Source organism: Castor canadensis, chromosome 15, assembly GCF_047511655.1.
Source record: "Castor canadensis chromosome 15, mCasCan1.hap1v2, whole genome shotgun sequence".
In the NCBI taxonomy this organism is placed as follows: domain Eukaryota; kingdom Metazoa; phylum Chordata; class Mammalia; order Rodentia; family Castoridae; genus Castor; species Castor canadensis.
In genome coordinates, this window is record NC_133400.1 from 49,023,402 (window position 1) to 49,045,441 (window position 22,040).

At 36.7% G+C, this 22,040-nt stretch overlaps 1 long non-coding RNA gene and 1 pseudogene across 1 annotated transcript; one reads left to right on the forward strand and one right to left on the reverse strand.

Moving 5' to 3' along the window:
- Window positions 1–634: 634 nt before the first annotated feature.
- LOC141417448 (uncharacterized) lies at window positions 635–18,783 on the forward strand. Its single transcript, XR_012442010.1, has 3 exons — window positions 635–703; window positions 18,057–18,102; window positions 18,587–18,783. It is a non-coding gene; the product is annotated as an uncharacterized lncRNA (long non-coding RNA).
- On the reverse strand, window positions 6,374–11,087 carry LOC109677078 (uncharacterized protein C2orf78-like; annotated as a pseudogene).
- Window positions 18,784–22,040: the final 3,257 nt, after the last annotated feature.

The window sequence follows — 22,040 nt, forward strand, 5'->3', positions numbered from 1 at the left end:
TATCTCCTCAACAATCCATTGAAGTAGATGGTATTATTATCTCCATTTTACCGGTGAAGAAGCTGAGACACAGAAATGTTAACTGCTCAAGGTCACATAGCCAATGACGGGTAGAGCTGGGATTCACATCCAGCCTTCAGGCTTTTGTGAGGATACTGCCTGTCATACTGTTCAATGTGACCAGTGCTTGTCACTTAAAGATCTGTGCTAGTTATTATCATCCTTGGCTTAGCTATGGTCATCAATATATATGAATTTTTCAAACCATAATGCTTGTAATGCCAAATAAAAATTCTTACCTTAGGGAATTTTCCCATTCTAGCAATTTTATCAATGTGAGTGTTGTTAAAATATTACTTAATAAGAATAATAATATGTTGTAGTCCTACAGCATGGGTAAGTAAGCTTTTCTGGCAAGTGTTACCTTAGGCTCTTGCTAATTTAGGCAGTGTGGGAAATTAAATTCCTATTGCAACAACTCAGTGAACTCTGCAGTTTCTACCCAAAAGTTCCCAGTCTCAGTCTGCAGATGAAAGGGTATGGTTATGTTTCAGTAAATCTTAGCACAGAAACTCAGGATGGACATATTTGCACTGCATTGTTTATAAAGCCTTGTTTTCTCTGTTTTAATCACAGGAATTATTGGATCCACATGCAAAGACTGGACAACATACTGAGAAGATTGAAGAACGTGTGAAAAAATGTAAATACTTGAGTGTCTATAAAGCAAATAAGCAGTGTGGATTGAGAATTATGTGTGCCATGAAAATATGTACGTTTATGTGATGACTGGGAAACACTTCATCTTTATGTTACTTGAAATGCAGGCCTTAGTGCTGAGCTTGGACCTCAGTGGTATAGTGCATGATTTTTATGCCCAAAGCCAAGGGTTCAATCCCAGCAGCACAAAGTAGGCCAATAAAACGAATAAACAGCTGAAAGGAAAGATGCTTATTTTTTCATGTTGTACATAAATTTTCCCCAGTATGAACAAAACACAGAGAAATGATACATTTACCAAATCATCTATTTTAAAATTTTTATGAAATCAAGTAGTTTCAGATGTTTGCTCAAAAATTGTGTGGTATTTTTAAAATTGGCATGTGAGCATATTTTAAAACATACCTTCTAGTCTTGAACTCAAAAAATAAAATCAAATATTGTAATAAATAATAGCAAACAGTGAAAATTGAAAGTTTGATGGAAAATCTGTTATGTGAAAATTTGTTAAGTCCTCTTATTAATAGCTGTCAGAGTGAAATAAAAGTTTTCTTCCTCTGGTTATTAGCATATAGGAATATTTTAGATAGCATAAGAATCTCAATGATAAAACATTTGTTATACTCCTGCTGATACTACTTGCTACTAGTAGTGTAATTATTTATAGAAATTTACTGACTTCATAAAATTAATGACTTAGGTAGTAATATATTAATAAAAAGTTTCTGATTGTCTAAAAACCATGTTTGTACACAATATTTTTACTTGTTCATCCATTGAAGGACAAGTAGGTTTTTTTCCAAATTTTGATTAGTGAGAATAATGCTGGTCTGGACATTGGTTTACTACTAGTGTTTAAGCTCTGCTAAAAGAACAATCAAAAAATAGTTTTTAAAGCTGTTCTCAAAGAGTAAAATTACACAGTAGGCTTCCATGTAAAGTCCCTTTGAAGCCCTTTTGTCTTTCTCTTTTTTTAGGTCATTTCTGCTTCCATCTACCTTCTTATCTAAGCTATTCTATGTGTGTTTGTTGTATTTTTTTCCTAAATGACAGTGACTCACATTTAGTAACAGCATCTGCAAGTTACTGACATGATGCACCCCAAATTCAGTGTTCCAAAGTGACATTTGTTATTTTGTTCCTAATCAGCAATTTTGCAGGAGGCCAGGTCTTTATATCTCCTCTTGGCCTCACCTTGGTTGACTTGAAGCTAGGGACTAGAATAATTTAAGTCTTGTTCTTTCACATGCCTGGCTGGTGAAGCTGGCATTTTACTGAGCCTTTAGCAGTGGCTGTAGCAGGACCTCTGTATAAGGATTCACTATGGGGCTTGAGCTTCTTCATAATATGGTGGCCTGGTTCCAAGGGTGGCTCTCCTAGAGAAAGTCATGTGGGATTCCCTAGGGGTTACATTCCCTAACCTGGCCTTAGTAGTCACAGAGAAGGCCCATGATATTCTGTTCACTAGAAACCAGTTATAAAGGTCAGCTCATATTCTGTAGTGGGAATCTCCCAGGAGCAATATCAAGGAATACATGGACATGTTTTAAACAACCCCACTAAATAGTCATTGTACCTAAAGGAAAGTAGCTCTTCCCAACTCAGTATTACTGAAATTCAACCAAATTTTTCTTTTTCTCCCCCCATTTTTATTAGCATGTATTAGTTGAACACAGGCTTTCACACAATATTTCCATTTTTGCATATAATGTACCTTGATCAAATTTATCCTATCATTTCCACTCATCCCCACACCTATTTTAAAAAATAATTTTAGCAGATTTCATCATTGTATTTTTCTTTTGAGGTACTGGAGTTTCAATTCAGGGCCTACAACTTGAGCCACTCCATCAACACTTTTCTGTGATGGCTGTTTTTGAGATAGGGTGTGGCAAAATTTTGCCAGGGCTGGCTTAGAACTGTGATCCCCCTGATCTCTGCTTCCTGAGTAGCTAGGATTACAGATTTGAGCCACTATTGCCCAGCTCATCATTTGTATTTTTATACATGTGTGAAAAATACTTTGACCATGTTTACCTTTATTGCACCCTCTCCTTTAACATCTCTCCCACTGGCACCCACCTCAAAATAGAACCTGTTTTACACTCCTGTGTTTTATTTTTAAGGGGTAGATTCTGCCCCTAAATATATGAGATACAACATGTAATATTTGTTTTTCTCAGTCTGGCTTATTTCATTTAACATTATGACCTCTAGTTTCCATCCATTTTCCTATAAATAACATAATTTGTTCTTCTTCATGATTGAAAAATATGTCATTGTGTAAATAAACCACACATACTTTATCCATTCTTTGGATGATGGGAACCTAGGCTTATTCTATTGTTTGGTTATTGTGAATAGAGCTGCTTTAAACATTAGTGTACAGGTATCTCTTTTGCATGTGTACCTGCCTTCCTTTGGATATAGGCCCAAGAGTGTTAAAATAGATCATTTGGTAGCTCTTTCTTTATTTTCTTGAACAAGATCCATACAGTTTTCCATAGTTGGTAGACTAATTTATATTCCCACCAACAATGTAAAAAGTACTTCCTTTCCTCCACATCTTCACCAACATTTGTTGTTTCTGTTATAGTCTTTCTAACTAGGATGAGATTGAACTTCAGTGATTCAAAAGTGGTTTATAGTTATAGTTAAAGATATTATCAATTTCTTTATAGTTAAAGATATTAAACATTTCTTTATGTATTTCCTAGTCATTTTTACTTGTTCTTTTGAAAACAGTTTAATTCATTTGCCCATTTATTAATTGAATAATATTCATTCTTTTGGTGTTTAATTTTTGAGCTCTTTATGTATTATGACATTTTATCTTTTATCTGATGATTCACTGGCAAAGAGTTTCTTACATTCTGTAGGTTTTGCTTTGATTCTTGTTGTTGGTTTCGATTGCTATGTATAACTCTTTAATCTGTTACAATCTCATCTTTCAATTCTTGATCTTATTTTCTGAGCAATTGACCATTTTACAGATAAAAAAAATTACATATGCTTAAATCTTCAAGAGTTTTCTCTGTTTTATTCTACATGTTTCAAAGTCTCTGCTCACATATTAGGATTGCCAAGCCATTGGGAATTTATTTTTATACTAGGTGAATGGAAATTAGCTTCAGTCTTCTACATGTGGAAATCCTTTGTCAAAACTACACAAATAAAACCAAGTATAAGAAAAAAAACTGAGCCATAATAACTACATTAACACCAAAATAGATTTTATAGTAAAAACTATTACCAGCAACAAGAAACATCATTTTGCAATTGTAAAAGGATCAATTAATCAAGATATAGAACCCTGAATTTTTATGTACCCAGTAACAGCATCAAAATCCAAAGTAGAAACTGATAGAAGTGCAAATAGTAGAAAAATCACAATCGTAGTTTGAGATTTCACTACCCCTTACTCAATAAGTGTTAGAATTATATAGGTAAAGAATCAGCAAGATTGTATTAGACTTGAACAACACCATTCCTTTTACCAAAATAAAACACAATTTACCACCATAAAATAAATCTTAATAAGTATTAGGTCAAAACCGTTTAACTGTGCACAGTCTGGTTCTAGATCAAAAAGCAATTGAAGCAGAATAATCAATTTTAAAAAATCTCTGGAATATATGTGAATATTTGGAAGCAAAGTAACACATGTACAAAGCTTTATGTCAAAAAGATAAAAAAAGTAGAAAGCATTTTGAATTGAACAAAAATAAAAATACAATACACCATAATTTGAGATGCAATATGAGATCATTTACTTGAGGTCTCTTTGCTTCTTTTATTAGTATGAAATGACCTTCTTTTTCTCCTCTGATGAATTTAGATTAGAAGACTAAATTATCCAAAATAAGAATAGTTACTCCTGCCTATCTTTGGGGGCCTTTACCTTGGTAAATCTTTCCCTAACCTTTCACCATAATCCAATATTTATTTTTCCCTGTAGCTGACTTTCTTGTAAATAACAAATCATTGGGTATTCCTTTTAAACTCAGTTTGTCAATTGATGTCTTTTGATGAAGGAGTTGAGGCCATTCAGTGTTAATATTGAGAGGGATGTGATGATTCCTGTCATTTAGTCCTTTTTGTTTTGCAAGAGTTTGTGTGTGGAACTAAGTATGTGCTACTCTCTAATTACTTGTCTGCTGTTCTCTTGAGAGTAATAATTCATATCCTTTCATGACAGTTCATTTTCATTTTCAGGGTGTTGTTTTCCTCTGAGAAACTTCTGGAGTGCTGGTTTAGTGGTCATATGTTGTTTTAGTTTCTGTTTATCATGGAAGGTTTTATTTCTCTTTCCATTTCCAATTATAGCTTTTCTAGGTAGGGTATCCTAGGATTGAAATAGTTTCCTTTCATTGCTTGAAATACCTTCTTCTATGCCCTTCTTGACTTTAAGATTTCTGTTGAGAAATCTGTTATTTTGATGGATTTACCTTTATATGTTATTTTTTTCTCTTCTACCTTCAATATTGTGTCTTTGTTTTCTGTGCTAATTGTTTTACCTGACATATACTGCGGAGAGGTTCTGCTTTGGTCATGTCTGTTTGGTGTCCTAGAGACTTCCTACACCTGGAATGGGATCTCTTTCTTGAGTTTTGGTAAGTTTTCTGCTATTATTTTGTTAAATATTTAAGTTTCCTGTGCCTTTGGCCTATACTTTGGTGTCACCTGGTGGCTAGGTGCCACCCCCATGACCACCTAGCATTTTGGTGTACCATCATGTTGCAAATTAATGAAGGACTCGTAGCAGTACTTGACAAAATGAAGAAAGAAGATCACAACTATAGAAAGCAAAAGAGCCAGGAAAATTCTGAATAGAGCAATGCAAGTACACTCATGTTGCCCTGGTGCTTGAGTGGTGAAAGAATGGTGATTTATATTTCAAGTCATTTTCAGGGTGGGCCTCAAGTTGCTGCAGTTCACTTGGCTAGACCCCAGGTTATCAGCTGCCCCTACGATGACTGAGCTCTTGCCACTACTGTGGTAGATCCTCCGATACATTTTATTCACAGTTCCTGTCTTTTATCATAGATAACTCAAACATGTTGAATTTTGTCCTGAATGTCTAAAATACTTATCTAGTGGGTCATGAGGCAAGAGCCATTATCAACAAAAGAGTTTTTTTTTTGTTGTTGTTAACATTTCTTCTGGTCCACTTAGTCACATATTCAGGCTTTTCCAACTTTTTGTAAATTTCATTATTTTAACTCAAATCTCAGTCTTTGTCATTTTACCTATCCATGATTCTTCTTAGCCACCTATATAATCTCCACTCTTTTGATCTTCTACACCCAGATCATACTCCATCCTCTTTTCCCACTTATCCTTCTCCCCCTGTTCTCCCATCCAACTCTCAGTTCCTTTGGTCAAATGTAGATTTTGATCCCCACCTCTACTAATGAAAACCAAGGAAGCTGCATCTCAAAGCACCAGAGGCCTCTTTATTGCTCATCTACTAATCTACGACAACACTTAAGTTTTTAAAATACATTACAATAATTAAAATTTAATCTACATTTTATCAAAAAATTGTATATACTTATATATCCATATATTTATCTAAACCTATGTATATATAAACATATGTATATGTAAAAGCATTTGGTATCTATAGTGGTGCCAAAAATCTTAGGTGTTCTTACATTACATAACCATAGTATTGAGAAATTTCCAGTTCTTTTTCCCTCCCAATGAAAAATTGAAGTTTTCCCAAAAAAGGGTATTTGGCAGCGTGCTCACGATCTTGCTGAGCCTTCCTTTTCATGGCCTCACGCTCTGGCCTCTGCTCTTTTGTGATGGGGCTTGACATTACTGGCTCAGGCACATTGGGTTTCCTCCATGGAATGGGTTGCAAGCTGAAATCATGCAGTAGAAATTGGGTTTGTAGCTTAGGTGGTCGCTGGAACTTTGTCACAGCCGTGGAAGCAGGCTCCCACTGGAAAGAAGTGGTAGATGATGTCTTGTAGGGTGCAGGTCTAGCAGCAGCAGACTGAGATATATTTGGCTGGATAGGCTTGGTCAAACCCTGTAGTGTTGCATTGGTCGGAATTGGTTGAGCTGGTTTGACAGGACCAATCGAAGATGTGTTGGCACTATCTGGTTGAGATACATTGACTGCCTTAGATTGGGCTGTGTTAGAATGAGGTTGGACAGGGTAAGATGCCAAGGGCCTACATGAAGCAAGAGACTGTGGTCTGTAAGAAACAGGTCGAGGTTGAGGCATGTCCAGCCTTGGGAAAGCTAAAGGTACCAACTTGACCTTTCCAGGAGGGGGAACCTCATTTTGGGATGGAGATGGACATTCATTGCCATCACTGCTATTTTTCTTCTGGGCTTTGAGTTCAATTTTTTTAGGCTCTTTGCTCTCATGTGGTGTATGCAGCTGTGACTTGATAGCTGGAGAATACTGGGAGCCTTTGGTGTTTTTTGAATTTCCCAGAGCCTGACAGGAAGATGGCCCAATGTTCTTATCATTTTTCTTCCCCAGTGCATGAAAAACCTGGACTGATTCCAGCAGATGCATGGCCAGGGTGCTTTGAGGCTTAGTAAAGTTCTCTTGGCTAAACTCAGGTTGATTTCTGTTGCGCTTTGCCTTGGGAATGGTTGTCTTCTCTGACTTCCTTTTGCTCCCTGTCTGCTTACTCTCTTCAGTTTTATTGGAGAGGTTTTCTCTGATCCTTTTGGTATTTTCTTGTCCCTGGCCTTTAGCTTTGCTGGCCCTGCTGGATGTGGCTTTTGGAGGTTTGTTGTGAGAATGCTTGATGATGCTCACAGGTGGTCTGTCACTGGATGTGGCAGTGCACACAACCACTTCTCCCTCCAGCAGGCACTTTCGGTTCTGGTGCTGAATTTTGGCCTTTGGAACTCCATCCTTTTTTCTCACTGGGCCAGTGGGATCCTTTATGATGCTGGACTTTTCCATCTTGAGAATGTTTGTATCATTGGCTTTGATGGCTGTGGCGACTTTGGATTGTTCAAAGCCTGTCAATGAATTGAAAATAGGCAATATGTGAATATCTTCCACCAATGTAGCAATGTCTGCAATACTATTGCTAGACTCAATCCTGTTTTTAAATGTCCCTTTTTCCTAAAGACTTAGGCAATCATTTTACAAATTGGCATTTTTCAGAACCGTACTTCCCCTTTGAACCCAAAAGGTAATGTAGGCTAGAAGTTGGTGAATGTCATGGATTTCTAAAAGAGTATGTGAAGATTGTGATTTTTTTGATTGGGACCTAGAAGGCATCCAGAGGCTTTGAAATCTGTTTTAATTTCAACCAAATTCTCATTGTCTACTTGTTTGGTATATGGGGCTGGAGACAAGAATAGATATTGGTAGAACTTTGGACTGGAGGTATTAATGAAATGTCTCCATGTTCACGTGGTGGGTTACTCTCAAGTATCTGAGCATCTATACTACTGCAGGACTTGAGGAATTCTGGAGATTGTGGAAGACAAGGTGTCGGGTTTGGAGGTTGCAAGTGTAGGAATTCTCCATCCCCATGGAAATTTCCATCTCTAAAAGGTAGTCAAGAAAGGAGTCAATCCCTCGTAAGTAGCATCTCCTAGTTACACACTAATACAGCAACCAAGCCCCTGCCAACAGTGAACAAAATCATTTTACTGACTCTTCTTAAGACAATGGTAGTACTCTGTGTTAGGAGATAAGTGATTACTGCTTGAATTGCTACTGCTCTTCTTTTGATGTAATTTTTCATAGGATTTGTGTAAGTTTTAAAAAGTGAAAGTGATTGATAAAAAGATGAAATGTTTTGTGCTTGTGGTTTGGGTTAGTAGTAGAGCACTTGTCTCCTATGCTCTTGCCCCTGGTTTTAAACACAAGCATATAAAAATGAAAACAATTTTTTAAAGACTTGCATTCTCCTATATGGTACACTCATTTCTCTCTGCCCTCCTTGTGAATATAAGAATATGGTAAACCACGGACTAGGGAGATAAAGTGGAGTTCTTCCTCATGAAATACATAAAGAAGGACATGCTGTGTGCACACTGGGATCTTTTTACAGCATCACTTAAAACAAGGCAATTAAAGAAAATTAAATGGAACCTGAGGGTTTGGAAGTGTTTTCCAAAGAAACCAGAGCAATAAGTTAGGGAAGATATTTAAATTACATTGTAGGTGGTATGCCAGGGCAGAGAGGCCTATTCAGTGTGCTCTTAAATGCATCATGAATGAACATTACAGTGCTCTGAATTTCCACTTTTATTTATTTACTTAATTTTTGGTGTTTGTGGAGTTTGAACTCACATCCTAAACTTGTGAGGCATGCACAGTGCCACTTAAGCCATGGCTTCAGCCCTCCACCTTATATAGAATGTGAAACTTCAGAGTCCTGAGTGAGAACAGTGATTGTAATCTCAGGACTTGGACTCTTCCTATCTGTGGACTAACCACCACTCATCTGAAGAGTTGGCTGTCCTTTTGAATGCTAACCATTCTTTTCCTTTTTTGACCTTTGTACTCACCTTGTAAACTCAAATTTTCTGTGATGGGTTGAGCAGTCTCAGAGTGGAAGACTCCAGAGGTGGAAACTGGTGTTATAATGTTTGTAGTCTGACCCTCGTTAAGTACCATCACCATTTCTGGTTGTGGGACAGAGGCCCTACCCCCTGCATACCAAACAGTGCCATAGGTTTGCAGGCTGCAGCCATTTTCTAGATATACTGGAGGCCCCAATGTGTTTTGATTATAATAATAGACCTCACTTCTTTCCTGGTAGGGAAGTGACAGGCTATGTCCTTGATTTGCAATATGAGATGGTGCAACCTGAACAAAGTTGGCAGGCAATGATGGATAGAGAGGAACCACTGTGTTGGCAGCTGAAGTAGAGATCTGGCTCTGGGCAGTAAATTGAGATGACATGGTTATGCTAGAATGTTGGTAAAGGTAGGCACTACCCGTGAGTGCCTGGAAAGAGGTGTCAGAGAGTGATGGCTCTAGCCATGCTGGAGTGACATCTGGACCAGAATCTCTGGAGAAGTTGCAGACTCGTCCTGGTAGGGAAGTGGCATTGCTGAGCACAGGAAGAGAGACCTGTAGAGAATTGTCAATTCCAAGCAAAGGTGGGTTTTGGAAATTTTCTGTAGGAAGAAAGAGGGTGATGTAAACTGATGAGATTGACAAACTCTCAGAACTTTATTTGCTGACCACTATTAGCTTAAGGTTGTTGTAAACCAGAAGTCTCTAATACCATTACTCACTGAGATACCAAAAATCAAACAGTGTAGGAAGCTTGTAACTGGTGAAGCAGTTTGGTCCTCTTCTGATGAACTACCTTTTTCTAATTTGTGCACAGAAGACCCAAAGTAGCCTGGTTTCTACATTGTTCTCTAGATGAAAACAGGCTTTTCTTGAGCCTGCCCTAGTACGATCTCATAAGTATGTTCTAGAATTGAAGTATTTTAAGACTAAGATATCCTTAGAGAACTTCTAATATTACCATTTTGTAGGTGAACAAACTGAGGGCCTGAGAGGCAGACCTATGTCTTCAAGTTCTCCCATCAAGATCTCCCACTGCTGGGAGGTGGTAGCACAGGCCTATAATCCTAGCTACCTTGGAGGCAGAGATTAAGAGGATTATGGTGTGAAGCAGGCCCAGGAACTAGTTCAAAAAACACTTTCTCCAAAATACCGCCCCCCCAAAATGGCTGACAAAGTGTCTTACTTGGTAGAGTGCCCTGAGTTCAGAGTCCTGAGTTCAGACCCCAGTACCACAATAAAATGTCTCCTTGTTATCTGTGTCAGGTTATAGAACCTGACTCTCTCACCAGGTACTGTCCTCTGAAAAAAGACCAAAAACCAGGAGAAATAGAGCTTTTAATATTGCTTTTTGTTTTCTTATTCATTAGAGACTAGTATTACTAGCTAGGCCATGACTCAAGCCTGTAATTCTAGCTACTTGGGTGGATGAGATCTAGAGAATTGTTATATGTGACCACCAGGAAATAAAATTTCAGCAGACCCCATCTCAACCAATGCCTGTCAGCCCAGCTATGGTGGGAAGGATAAAGTAAAAGCATCACAGTCCAGTCCGGCCCACACAAAATGTGAGACATATTCCAAAATTAACTAGAGCTAAAATGGCTGGTGGTGTGAATTAAATTGTAGGCCACCTGCCTAGCGGTCATGAAGCCCTGAGTACAATCCCTAGTACTGCCTTGAATGAAAGAGAGGAAGGAAGGAAGGAAGGGAAAGAAAGAAGAAAGGCAGGAAGGCAACAATGTGCTATTACCAATTTTACCTTCACTGTCTCATTTTCTTTGTGCAAGTCACATGTCATTTCATAAAGTTCACTTACAACACAGACCAGGTGGTAAATGTAAAAGATCATGTTTAACCTTGTAAAGTCTGACTTCTGATCCTAAAGTCAAAATAACTACCTGAGAGTTAGTTTCTCAAAAAAAAATTCCTTTTGGGAAAAATTTATTTAAACTTTTTCAGGCACAAGTGTCATGCAGTATTATTGAATTATTATCAATAATTCATGTATTATTATTCAATATTATTATTATTCAATATTAATAGTGGTATCCAATCTAAGAATAAAATGACATTTGTACATGATTTGTATGGAGGAATACATAGTAAGCTCTGCAAAGACAGACAAATTACAAACACCAAAAAAGAGTAAGTAGATTGTAAAGTAAATTTGGATATGTAGTCAGCATCAAAGTTTCCTAGACTGGCCTTAAGCTTACAGTCTTCTCATCTCAGTCTCTGAGTGGCTGGGTTTACAAGCACCAAACACCACACCTTGATTTCTTTTGAATGTATTTCTAATCATTACATAAACACAGAGAAACTATATCTTTAAAAAGCATGTAACAAGCAGATAAATGCAGCAAATGTAAACATTTAGGGAGTCATATTTTATGCAGAACAATATTTCAATAAATTGTTGTGTGAATCTGGGTGCATCTGTAGCCGCAAAACTGTCAAATGCTGAGTAGAAGAGTTGCTTGAACTAAAGTGTTTGATGCCAAATTGAGCCACATAGCAAGACATAAATAAAACAAAACAAAATAAAATGCTATAAAGTTGAGAGTAAAGCAATAAATGTAAAGGAATTATGTTATGGTGCTCATTCATATTTTTCTGAATATTATCTACCATATAGTAGATATTAATCCTACTAGACAGTTCAATTAATGTAGCCACATAAAAATCAGAAAAAATCACTTAAAAAGTGTTTAAAAAAGATAATGAAAGTTTCTATATTTATTCTCAAAAGGTAGCTAATGGTCACCTTGAACTTACAGGAAAATATCAGACCTAAAGTCTGAAAAAATTACCACTAAAATTCTAGTAATACAATGAAAAAATTTTGGGTAGGGTTTCCTGAAATATGAACTGAGGGCCTTGTAATTGATAAGCATGCACTCTGTCCTAGAGCTACACCTCCAGCCCAAAACAATTGTTTTAAATATTGAAAATTCAAAAGGTTTTACAACTTTGTTTTAGATAAATGTGGAATTAGAGATGTGGAGACTGACTTTTTATTCTTAGAAAGTTCTTTCTTTTGAATCTTGTGTCTAAAAACAGTTATTTTCTATTCATAACTATGTATTCTGTTTTAGGAAGAAAATGATTGGACTGAAGGCATAGCTTTAGTGGTAGAGTGCCTGCCTAGCAAATCTTAGACAGTAGTGTCTAACATTCAAACCCCAGTAGTGTCAAAAAAGAAAAATATTATTGAAAAGATTAAAAGTAGCTTTACCTTGAAACTTTCTACTGATTCAAGTTAAGATGCATGATTTTTAAAAATCCATGTATTTTAAAAATCAGAATGAAATAGGACACTGATAATTCTGTTATACCAGCCTTCTCTATAGCCCCTTTCTTAGTGTGTTTATTGGCAGAATCATTTCTAAAATATGTCTCTAAATTGTTCGTATACAAAACTGTCAAGTGTTATCTGTGTCTAGAGTCAATAGAAAAAATGTAATCAAATGGAATTTTTCTGATTAACTGCCTTTATGGGTGATGCCCTATTCTACTCTTCTTTACCTTCCTAGTCCAGCAATACAAGCATTTCCCAAAACTAACTTCAGTTTGTTTTGCTCTGAGTAGATTTCACTCTACACTTGTGTGTTAATTTAAAAATTTTTAGTTCTCTTCAAAATTCTGTCCCAGACCATCTCTTTTTTCTTGAGAATGTCTCCCTCCTCTGCATCTCTTTCATTGTTAGGCTTTTCTCTTCCCTCACTTTTACATTTTCTTCACCCCTCCTGTTACTCTTGGCTTATGCTTAATGAAAACAATCCCAAACTTCCTTACTCTAGAAAATCTTTCCTTCATATAACTCAGTCTCCTCCTTCTTTCCTTCCTATGTTTCTTTTTACCTAGCTTGAACAGAAAATTCCAAAACCCAAGGACAATTTTGGTCAGTGTAAACTTGAAATTCTAAAGTGGAAATATTAGGGAAGGGAGAGACTGTTGTAGATGAAACATATTGGCATATAGTGCTCAGTTTTTAATACCATCTAGTTTTTTCTCTGGTTCTGATGAAACTAACAGTCTCAAGAAGTCTCTGACTTCACTATTCACATGCCCTTGAGACAGTATTAGAAGAGGGAAAGGAACAGAACATGGGCTGAACACCATCCTCATGTAGCAGATGAAAAAACATTTTCTGAGTGAGTATACAATCTGTCTAAAGTTACATGCCTAGTAAAAGTCAAAGCCAAAATTGAAATTGTTCCCACATATCTACTTCAATACTCCATCCCCCCCCAAATTATTCTAAGCTGTTTTGACTCTCCTACTAAATTTAGTCAGGGAGGAAAGCTATTTTTTTCATTCGTTTTCAAAAGCTGTGTTTAAAAAACATTTCTTTCCTTACCCAACATGGTCTGAGAAGTGTTAACATCAACTACAGATACAAGAAATGAGGAGATGATACTTGTCTGGGTAGCTGAAGCTGAACAGTGCGTGTGTCAAGTCTGAAGGACACTGGCAACTGATCACTGGTCACTGGTCACTTGCAGTGATTCAAATTTGTTTACAGGCAGCTCCATGGAAACCCCAAGATTCTACCCAGGTGGCAGGAGGTCTGGTGGGTGAATGATGTCATTGGCAGTTTAGAGTTATGAAGCAGCCAATAGCAAGATCCGATTCCAAACCACAAAGCAGGATTGGTTAGAGCTCATAACAGTAGAGCTATAACAGCCCCTTAATGACTGAGCTCTGAGGTGCTGAAGTCCTGAAAGGCAGACATTATAGTCTGTCTTTCGACTTTTAGGGAAATCATCTCAATGGTTCTTATAAATGTTCATTAATAAAGTTATTCATAATTTTATATTTTACATTCTAACACATACTAGAATTATATAATGCATATATAGTTAATATCCTTGGGGAAGAAGGAAAGACACATTGAGGTTTAGCAATTATAGTTATTCTGAAACTATTCCAATTGATGTGAGTAGTGCATTTACTGGGTAAGGTAAGGGTTAAAGCATCCTTTTTTGTAACTTGATTGAATTGTAAGGTGAAGTTCAGTGAGTGCTCCTTGTAGAATTGATATGATTCAATCTTACTCTCTTTTAGTTTCTTCTTTCATAGCCTGTGGTGGGCCTGGGCTACGTTGGACCTGCATTTTCTTCTCTCCTTCATTGTTTGAATTGTTTCTTGGACAAGCATTGATTTTGCAGTCATACTGGTATGGATGCTATTTCCTGTAAAGTTTCAGAAGCAGGAGTCTTCTTTTCAGAGCCACAATGCTTTGAGAAATAGACTCTTCCCATTAGATGCAAATACCAGAGAGTCAAAAGATCCAGAGGCAAAGATCCAGCTGACTTTACCTCATCTGGATTTCAGTCACAATATGTTGCTTCATAATTTGCCATCCCTGGCTCCTTGGGCCTTGTAGACATCCCACACTGTTTCCTTCATCCCTTAGAAGAATTAAGTTAGTTTCTCTTTTTTTCACAAGTAAAACTATTGTGGCCATTACTGTAGTTTCTTCCCCCTTGCAAACAGCTAGTATAGAATCTTGGGCCTCTTGCATTCTTTGTCTGCCATGCTTGGGTGCAAGGTCAAGAAAAATAGGGAGATGAGTAGTTAGAGAAAAAAGGATACATTAGTGGAGCACAGTAAAATTAAGAAAAAGAAGATTCGTTAGAATGGTTTTGGATTCTGTGAGAAACAAATCTACACAACTTGACCTCTCTTTGTGTTAACATAAAAGCTCAGTATCTTTTATGTAGCTAAATAATACAGAAGTTGTTATGAATTCTGTACACTGAGGGAGAAATATTTTTTCAAGTAAATATTTAAGATTTTGTTTTATGTCACATTGCTCATTTACATAATTAATTAGTATGTTTTTATACTATAGGCTACTTTTAAAAGTTGTTTTTTTTCTACTTCTTTATTGTGGTCATATTTTTTAGGAGACCACATTGTTTAGACACATTACTTGTTTTTCTCATGATGATTATTTACTTTTTAGCATTATTAACTAATTGAACTTATAGGTCTGTGGAAAAATTAATAAAAAAAGGCTTGTGAAAAGGCATTTTGGGAATCACATGTGCACCCAAACATAAGGAACAGAGTTCTGCAGTCAGCCCAGCTTCATCTGGATTGCCTTTGCTTTTCATAACCTGGTTAATGATTCTGTTCTTGTGACCAGAATAGACACCTAAATATACTCACAACTGTAGGTTAGCTCAATAACTCACTTTACATATCAGCCTGTTTTCAGTTACATGATTTTAAAAAAGACATTTTTTTCACTTCTTTGTCATTGTCATATCTCCCCCTCAAACCATTCAACCATGTACGAGAAGTCAAGAATGTCTTTACATCTCCAGGCAACATGATCCTGCTTCTCTTCTAATTCCACTGTTCATGTGAATGTCTGAACATACACCATATCACCAAATGAAGGAGCAGGTCACATAGTTCTCCCTTTTCCTGGCAAAGAAACACCAGAACTCAACCACTATCCAGTCCTGTGCAATCTTTCATAAAACCCCAACCAACAAGGCACAAGGGGATGGAACCTCTATTCAATCCAGTATAGAATGTATTTCAACCACATTCACCTTCTTTACTTCTTTTTTAATACCCATGCCTTTGCTTAACCAGTTTGCCATTCCTGTCTTTTGTTTTTAGGTGTGTGTTCATTGTTTAGTGGGATTTTTGTCTTCATATTATATCTGTACAAGTATTGTGCTTAAGTCATTGTATCCCTCCTCCACTGCAGTTGGTTACCTTTCCTGTATCTTGTGTTGTTTAACAATTTTTAGCATGTTTTCTTGCATCTTGTTCTATTGAGCCTATATTACATATATGAGAGGAAAACTGTGGACATTGGCTGATTAATGTCACTGAAGATGATGTTTTCCCATTCCATCCACATTCCTGCAAAGGACAAAATTTCATTCTCATTTATCTTCAAATAAAACATCATTGTTTGCAAACACCACATTTTTCTTAATCTATTCATTAGTAGCAAGGCATCTGGATTGTTTCCATAGCTTGGCTATTGTCCGTAATGCTGCAATAAACATGCGTGTTTAGGTGTCTTTATTGTAACCTGAATTAATTCCTTTGGTTATATCTCTCAGAGTGGTTTTGCTCAAAGGTTGACAGTTCTAGTTTTAGATTTTTGAGTAGCCTCCATACTGTTTTCCATGGTGGTTATACTAATTTACATTCCCACCAACAGTGTATGAGGTTTCCTTTTTTCCCCATATTATCGCTGACATTTTTTGTTGTTGTTGTTTGATTTCTGTATGATAGCCATTTTAACAGGAGTGAGCAGCTCCAGGCATGTGCAGCAGCAGCTGGGCAGTGATAGGCATCTATGTCCACCTAGTGGGTGGGTTTGATTCTACTGAGTTTTTTTTTTCTCTCATTGCTTATCCTGGGGCTGTAGCTTGTCCTAGGTTGGCCATTCAGGGCACCTGGTAGTTCTGGCTGATCTGAGATAAGGTGTACACTGCTTTGCTCAAGCTTAATTTGCAAATGAGTGTGTGCGGTACATGAGTAGTTCTCAGTACACAAATACACAGACAGGGATGGAGTGGGGCAGGACACACTCTGCACAGGTTGTCTGTTTCCTCAGCTAGCACTGGGTATGGGGGGATGTCTTAGAGTATGTAGCTACTCTGTGATCCACATGAGCCAAATTTTCCCTGTGTTTCTTTTATAGTTCTGAAGTCCACTTGTTCTGAGGTTACCCTGCTCTGTAACTATCCATTTTTCTGCTGCCCTCCCTTGTTTTTCTAAATGTACTTTCCTCGAAGCCATGTATCTGATATTTTCTTAGATATTAATTGAGAAAGAGGAACGTCAAAGGTGTCTCTTGGCACTACCCAATATACTTTGAAGTATTCTCATACATTCCATACTAAAGTGGATAATTATCTTTAACTGTTTAAAAAATTGTTCTATGCTGGGTATGATAGTGTTTACTTATAATCCAAGTGGCTTAGGCCATGTGATCAGACGTTCAGTGATAAATAGCAAGACCCTGTCTCTAAAAACCATACATGCCACACATGCACACACATACATGCCAACGTGTGTGTGCACATGCTCACAAACAATTGGTACTAATTTGTAATGGAAATTCAATCATGATTAAGTAACTATGTACTCTTTTCCTTTTTTCTAATTCCAAAAATGTATGAATCAAAGAAACTGATCCATAGCACTAACATGTATCTATCAAGGAAAGTTTTAGAAATTTTAAAGTCTCGATAAAGAAATGTTTAGTCATAATCAAGATAGTATAATATTTTAAATCTTTTGCCAGTAGAATTTTCACATGACATTTTAAAATATCACTTCCTTCATTTATGTATTGAAGATTCTCTGCTAAAACTTAATAGGATAGAACATATGTTTCATTTCAACTTTTCTAAAAGTATATAATACAAAGTTCATTTTAAGGAAAAATCTGCTTAAGTGAAAAATGGATAATATTTTATGAAATGTGGAGTTTCACTAAGAATTACAAAGTGATGTATTCAGTATAAAATATGTTTTGACTTATAAACCTCTTATTAATAGCACAAAATTATCAATCTTCTGAAGTGAGGTATCTTCAGAAGATCAATATTAATCATACTTTTAAAGATATTAATTCAAACAACTTAACACTTGTATGTGATCGAAACTTAAAATAAGTAGGTATTTTATTTTATTTATGAGGTTTTTAAAGGACACTTTAATCTAGGCCTAGTCTCTCAGATCTTATTTAAAACCCACATTTGCTATGTGATATGGCATTTTATGATGAGGTGTATTGTTGATGTTGAACATAATAATGTTTGATTTTTTTCAGGTGCAGCAAGGGTTCAATGAAGCAATAACTAGAGATCTAAATGAAGGTAGGTTGCCAACATTTATGAATTAACCTTAGATTAATTGATTCCTGAAATAAGCTTTAAATAGCAAATGATATCCTTCCCCTTGTTTTCATACACTGGTCAAATGAAAGGTGTGATAAACATAACCATTTGTAATGAAGTACATGCTCATTTCTCATTTATTCAGGCAAATCTCAAAACATCTTTGCATCTCTTTTTCTGTTTCAATACTTTATCACGTCTACCTTCCTAAGAAACCGACAGCCTATACAACTAACACCATTCATGAAAAACAAAGGCATCATGTCCATCTCAGGTTTATGACTGAAAACCCAGACTCTAGCCAGTTGTGCCAGGCATCATATTAGCCATTCAACTGGAGATGATTGTGGATTTCTCTGGCAATACTTAGTGAAGCAACTATGGTTCATAAATAATCACTTGAAATGTACCTTTTAAAATATCCTGTCATTTATTCTCTCATTGGTTTGCCTCTTGTCACCAGGAGGAGGATCTTCCTGTGCTGTGAGTGTGTGGTGTGTATACCAAAAGCCACATGACACCAAGTCTACCTTGTGTGCTACAAAGTGGTGGGAAAGATGGACGAAGCTGCGAGCACCAACCATGTGGCCAAAGTACAGAAAATGCTGGAAGGTGGGAAACACGTTGTGAATGACACTGATTGGGAGAACAGGTGACAGAGCCTGGGGGTGAAGGTTGTCCAGTGGAGGCAGGCAGTTTGGGAGGAGTGCCTGCTTCCCAGACTTGACACAGAGGAGGGGGAAGGGAGGTGAGAGGAAAGGGGGAGGAGTGGGTGTAACTTCACCCAGGATGCTGCACTGTCCCCAACACAGGCACCTAGGCACCTGGGACCTGCACAACTTGGAGAGGTCTAGTGGCTGGGCCGTTGTTATGAGCAGCAAACCAAATCCACCCGTAATTCCCACTCTAGAACTCTATTGATCATTGAAAAGTTATTTTACTAGCACAATTTAGTATATGTAGTGTTTTATTTTTCTTGTATACATTTAGAAAAATTTTTATTATATATATTGTGAGAAATTGCATAATGAGACAAATATTTCCCAGAATGTGTCAGCTTCTGGGATAAACAATTCAGATAAAATCCAATATCCGCTTTATGTACCCATGTATTTGTTTCTTTAGTGAGGAATCATTTAAGTAGGGTAATGGATCCATGCTCTTTTTTTGAAGCTTTTTCACACTATGTTATTTATCTAGGTGTACAGTGTTCCTCTAGTTTCACAAGAGGAAATTTTACATATTCCTCATGTGCCTTTTTACTCATTAGTGGGTCTAGTTCTGAAGAGTTACACAGTGCCATCTTGATCAGCCAACAATATTTGTAAGAGGGTTTGTTGACAATGTTTGGATTTTCTAAAAGACCTTCAGTAAGGTCAGTTACTTCTGATGAAGAATACAGTCCACTGGCAGCTTTCCCCATCTTAAAGCTTCAAACTCACTTTCATTTTTCAATTTGTTCCAAATTCAGGTAGACAGCAGTCAACATCTTTTTCATTTTTGTACAAGGTATGGTCAATGCAAGAACAGAAATACACAATGAAAACCCTTTGTAAAATTAATACACATTAATAAAAATGTGAAAAGGGCATCTGAATCAGGCAGGGTGAACTTGCCTGAAATGCTAGTTCCTAAGCAGCTGAAGTTGGAAGATCTTGACATGAAGGCCAGCCTGGGAAATATAACCAAGACTGTGGCAATTAAAGAAAAAAACAACTAAAAAACTTAAAGACTCATTGAAAGCATAGTCCCTAAAACACTTGTGTGGAATAGGTGCAATTGTATTATTTTGCTTAATTGAAATGCTGTATTTGTTAGTAGTAGCAATGATAATGTTCATAATATCTCACAGGTAGTGAGTTGACATGTGCTACAAGCTATTGTGAATAGATAGCTCCCTTAGACTGAGGAATCACACTGGATTCTGTAACATAACTTCTACTTTGAATCTCCATTTTATGGAAGAGAAAGTTGGCTCACTGTGTTCACAGAAAACTCAGAAATAGCTAGTAAATAACATCTTAAAGTAGTATTGACCTCCAAGTAGCATTATATCTAAAGAGTGTACTTCTTTTATTCAGACAGGCTGCTCTGGGTGGGCATGTAGCACAATGGTAGAGAACTAGGCTTGTGTGAGGGAGCCCATGAGCTCTATCACCAGCACTGCAAGCAAAATCAAAACAAATTTGATCAAATAGGCTAATCATTCCTCTAAATTAATTACATTCTGAAATATTAATTACATGCTATTTCATGTCTACAGCTACATGGATAATTTTGAGTACTTTCATCTGAGCTTCTAAAACGCTCTCTCAACTTACAGAACTGCTGTTTTCTATACCTGTGCTTATGGCCATCCAGATGTTGTGACTCTCTTAGTTCAGAATTATCTAATTGATGCTTGTGATAATGAACCCAGCACTGTATTGATTAAGGTAGGATGATTCAGCAGGAGATGAGTTTGATATGTATGTTTACATAGCCATGGGTATTTGTGGGTCCTGTAGTCCTGGGACTTGGGAGGCTGAGGCAGGAAGACCTCCAGTGCAGAAAGCCTGGCCACATAGTGAGTTCAAGGGTGGGTTGAACTCAAAGCCAGTGGGAGCTTGTCTCAAAAAAAAACCAAAACCAAAAATGCTTAAAATAAAAGTGAATTTATCTCATTTAAATGTAACTAATTGTGAAACCTGTGGAATGTTTCTCCTGAATCTCTGGAATTTAAGTATTTTTATTATTAGCTTTTACAGTTGCACATGGGGTACATTGTGATATTTACATAGGTGCTTACAATATATCTTAATTAGATTCCCCCTTTCTGTCTTTCTCTTTTCCCCCTCCCTCCTTCTTAGAACAGTTCCACCAGGTTTCACTGTTCACTTTTTTGGAACAATTCCCACATGCCTGACAATACCAACCTGAGGAAAGTGTGAGTATTCTTTTGGAAAATGTTGCTGATCTGAACGTGATGGACTGCATTGGCCACACTGCTCTCCACTACTCTGTGTGCAGTGAAAAGACTTCAGTAGTTGCCAAACTCCTTGTACACAAGGCAAATTTTGAATCCCAAACCAAGGTATACATCACCCAAGATTATTTCCAAAACATTTGGAGTTTAACACTGTTTTGGTGTTTTAACAGTGACATGTGGTGGCATGTTTTCCAAATTTAGATGTTGAAGCATTGCCTGAATGAAAATCTTTCAAAATGACTTAGTTCTCCATAATTTCACTTTTAATATTGATACTTTTGATGAAGTTTCAGGTCCAGGTTTCTTTTACCCACATATGATAAATGTGCAAAAAGTACTAATATTGTTAAAGGTAAAGCTTTTCTCTTTTCCTAATATATTTTGCACCATTTTTTCTAATCAGTGGAAAACAACAGAGAAAGAAAACTGTGCTCTGGAAATGGGCAGTATCTTAAAAGTCAAGCAAAGCACAATCAGTTTACAACAAATGGAAATCTTATTGCTGTTAGGAAATTATATCCAAACGATTTTTCTCTTGGAGGTGAGGCTGAAGCAAGAAAAATAAGAAATGGAAAGTGACCACAAGTGTGCAATCCAATTTTGATATTAGGTAACACAGGGAAACTATGAAGAAAACTTTGTTTATTTGAACTTCTTTTTAAAATTTATGTGCTTAGAAATTATGTTCTCCATTTTGAGGAATAAAAATTCTTAGTTCAGGAAAGAAAATGGTTGTCTTTCGAACATGCTTATAGAGATCAATTTTAGTAGAATCTGAGGAAACCAGACTGGCAGTAACTAGGTGATGATAATGTGGAAAACAAAAGTGAAGTTTAAATAACTCACTGTCCTATTATCTATTCTGGCAGAAAAAGCCACTTTGATGAGAGTCTAAATCTGCTCTCGTATATATAACCTCTTATTAAGAGGTGGGTGATATTTTATATTG